Source organism: Callorhinchus milii, unplaced genomic scaffold (assembly GCF_018977255.1).
Source record: "Callorhinchus milii isolate IMCB2004 unplaced genomic scaffold, IMCB_Cmil_1.0 Scaffold412, whole genome shotgun sequence".
In the NCBI taxonomy this organism is placed as follows: Eukaryota; Metazoa; Chordata; class Chondrichthyes; order Chimaeriformes; family Callorhinchidae; genus Callorhinchus; species Callorhinchus milii.
This window is the reverse complement of record NW_024705153.1, coordinates 23,796-28,006: the sequence shown is the minus strand read 5'-3', so window position 1 is coordinate 28,006 and position 4,211 is coordinate 23,796.

The following is a 4,211-nucleotide window of genomic DNA, read 5'->3' as shown; positions in this document are numbered from 1 at the left end:
GTTGACTGGATGTGGAGTGGATCCCCGCACGTCTAGGCAAGTTATTAAAATCTTTCACGATATTTGATCGGAACCCGCGCCTTCCTATAAGGTTTTGGTCTCTTCCCTACTAATAGACATACCATATAAAATGCCGACCAGGAATGTGACCCCGCGCACGTTTTTGTGGTGCAGTCCTCGAAGGAAGAGAAGTACCACATCTGGGTTATGCCGCGCGACTTCAGCAACTAATTGAGCGATAGAAATGCGACTAAGGGGAGGACCGTACCCCGCCGCTCGAGATGCTAATTCTCCTGGATGAAAGATCCCTGTTTTTCCCCGGGGCGCAAGATCCTTTCCTGCGTTTACCTCACATAAGGCAAACAGGTCACTCTGCGGAAATGAGGTGGGATATCGTCTCGAGGGATAATAGACCAGTTTCATATATTTCGCTGCGGCAAGTAAAAACAGGTATTGGTGGACCTCTCATAACGACACCAGGACCAGTTCATGTATAAATAGACCTAGCCGAATTCAGTGGACTCCGTTCATTACTCTCCACTCGAGCGGAATAGGTTTTTGCGAGGAGACAAACGTGTGATCCTCGGGGTGTCTAGGTGGGTCGCAATGGGCTCGGAATGTGGGACGGTTGCGCCAACTCTGAATATGGGGTGCATCCACATGCAAAGTGAGACACGCAAACTGCAGTGGACACCATCGACCATTAGCCCAGGCCTCCCTGATTTTGCAACCGAGCCCCCACATCGACAACCAAGCGATTTCGGGGATCGCCGAATACCACGGGGGCGCCCGATTATGGTAACTCTCAGATGTCATCGTTCCACCGAAGAACACCTGAACAACAGCCCGGATACAAATACCGTTAAACATCCTCTTAGCAGCCTTGTAGTAAGCGAAGTCTATCGGTCCACTTTGTGCTCTGTATGGTCCTTGGGCTAACGTTGTTGCAGCGTTCTCTCCATGTCTACGCCTATTCTTACCCTACAGCGCTGGTTGGACGAGACGTCATATACGGAGTCGTTCACTCCAAGTATTGCACTGAGCCATATTCACCTATCACTCGGGGGCAAGACCCCTAGACATCGGGTGCGATTTTCCGTTTCTAAAGTGTAGAGCAGCAGGCCGGGTCTCATGAGCACCGCGCCAGCTCAAGAATTTATACTACCGCAGTAACCTCATACCCTCGACTTTCCACATTCTGTTTTGGTTTACATGCGCAAACAGGTCTGACGAGACGTACCGAAATCTCAGAGCAAGCCTACGCTGCTCATTGGCCGACCATGATTCCTGGTAGTCACTCTCATATGACTGAGTTTTCGAGACTAACAAACCTAGATGTAGACCCGAACCTAGACCTAATCTATTGATGTCAGTCCTGCGTTTTCGGATACGACGAGTACGCGCACGATTCAGACACAGTTCGACAGCCATTCTACTGCGTGTAGTATGTGTGGATCTACTGCTGTGCCCACAGGATTCAGTCGCGGGTGTGTTCTATAGTTTATCAGGTAGACAGGAAAGGGGGCCTTATTGAGGGGAAAGAAAAGATCTAACACACTGACGGACCTACGAACACTTAAATTAAGCACAGCGCCACTCCCCCTCCTATTCCAGGTTGGTAAAGTCTACCTATACCCGACAGTAAGCAGTTACGTCGGAAATAATTCACCTGCCAACCACTGCAGCTAAGTTGCACAAGCCCTTTCCCGTCCACAGTGGTAATTCTGTAAGTACTTTAGCCTGTTATAATTAGCATTTGGGGACACACCACGATCTCTGTGATCTCCGCTGGACGCACTTCCTTCTAGAGAAATTCGTCCCGGATTCCCGACCAGCCGTCCTTATCCCGATCGGATGGTTGGCTCCAGGGGCCCGATTAGGAGGTGTTTCTGGCCTCCTCTTTCTATAAATTCAACCCGGCAACCACCAGTGAGTCGTAAAGTAAGTAACGATGAGATCTTCCCCGACAGCACTACAAGGCCGCGGCTTTTGTGGTGGATGGCTCGGTAAATCCACACTATTAACCGGGGGCATGAGTACTCGCTGCCTGCGGTAGCCTCTGGTCAGACCGTGTTTAACTTTGCCCTCTACGACCTCATTCATGAATTTTGGCGCAATTGCGTGGATTCAGTGAAATAGGTGCTTGACTGTCTGCATAGGGCCCACCGCAAGGGCAAATGTGCCCATATGCGGTGAGTGGAGGCGTACACCTAACCCTGAGTTAAGTCAGGCCCTTATTTGGTGGTAAACGGTACCCGTAAGTCTACGCAGCAAAGCTCAGAGCATTGGAGAGTGCTAGTGATCTGTTGAAAGTAGCGACCTATTAGAGATTGCGGGTAAGCCAACTGCGCCAAGCATTAAACCATCCTCGCATCGTCCACCATCCCAGTAATTTTGACGCCGAGCCCATTAAGTTTTTCCTACCATAGGAGGCTCCCACATTTTATCGTGCGTATTCGCGCTGCAATTGCTGGTGCGAATCGGTAAACTGTCTGTGCCTTAATGTCATCGACCGCTTGGCAAGAGGCACGACCCAAGCTAACTTTTGAAGGTCAGTGAAACATACCTCACTGCGGATTCATGATGAGTCCCGCCGATGTTGTCAAAGTCACTCGGGCATGACTGTAGCTGTCCCTATGTAACCCATGGACGGGCTCCACGTAGCCGCTTCCTAGACTAGACGTCGGAACAACGCACCTTAATCGAATATTGGTATCCTTTAGTCATCACTTGTCTTCACTAGTCTCCAGATTTCATGGTAAATGAAGGACGCCGGGTCGGGGAAGGATTCCAACTAAATCCCGTCTAGATTAACGAAGCGTCCCACTCAGATATCCGGACACTGAACATAAAGCACGGATATGGAAGGCGGGATCGTACTCCAAAGGTGGGTCTGGCTGTAGAAGTTTACTTCTTTTGTATAACGTCCGATCCTCGATTACATTTCTCCGAGGTGCCGCCGTCACAGTCCCGAGCTGTCTACCCCTGCCACCTGGCCCGATCCCCGTCTCTGAATCCATTTCTGCTGAGCGAGTAATAAACACTTAGGCAATTTTTTCCTTACTCGCCAATGGACACCTTAATGGGCTACAATCTTCAAAAAAGGAGGTCCTTACTCATAAGCATTAATCGTGGTAAGTTACGAAGTTTGGGCAGGGTACTGGATTACGTTCGATGCTCATACTTATAACAAAGACTATTGGGCTCCTCTCCATTGAAACACCTTGCACAGTGGAGGATTTGTACAGACACCAAAGTACTAATCTCCACTTGTCCCTACTGGTGACGATTGAATGAAATCGCTGGCTTTTCGAAAGGTGATGGATTCATATAAGCGTTGAAAGTGAAGGAGCTAGCTCCTTTGTACGCCGCGGCCTGCTCAACTACTGGTTCTAAATTTTATGGGAGGGTCTCCTCCCCGTCAGAGCACATAGTATCATATCGCCTTTTGGTTACTTGAAGTCACGTTCAATTCGTTATTGTTAACCAGAGCGTGTCTTTTCCGTATCATCAATAACCGTTGGCGGACTCTATAAATACATACCATGAATAGGCCCGTAGAAGCAACCTCCTTTTCAAGAGAGACACAAGCCTCTAAATAGGGCTAAGGGTCGAACCCAATCAAGCTTATTTGAGGACTTGCGACTCCCGCCGCTGGCGGTCCTGAACCTAAGAAGATGGTATAGTTGATTGAAGTTTCCGATCGTTTTCCGAGAGTTAGCTATGGATCCCCGTTGTAGAGTTACAGGAAGGGATAATGAGCGTGCACGACTCTCTTTCACAGTTCGCAATTGCGGCTAGGACGAGTGACACTCAACCTCCCTGACAGGGGGTGAAACCCAGCAATTACTCTTACGCGTTAAAAATAAATGGGAGAGTTATGCAGGCTTCGTGATGTACAAAGTCCAGAACGCATTACAAGGGCTGTTCTTAGGGGGTATATCGCGTGTGTCAAAGCAATCATGGACGGGCGCAAACACGTCGTAGGGCGTTGTGCGGCCACTGCCGCATCGTCGAGTTTCTTATATGCTCTTCCGCAACTGTCCGCTAATGACGTGCGCTATTCTCAGGGCCCAAGAGCATCGCATTTAAGCTCGCGACGGCGCACAGACATTGGGTGTACCTGCAAACCTCATTCAAGCGTCGGTACGCACAAAGACAACGAATGAAGGTTCAAGACCCAGAAAACGAGAATAATGGCGAGAAACGAG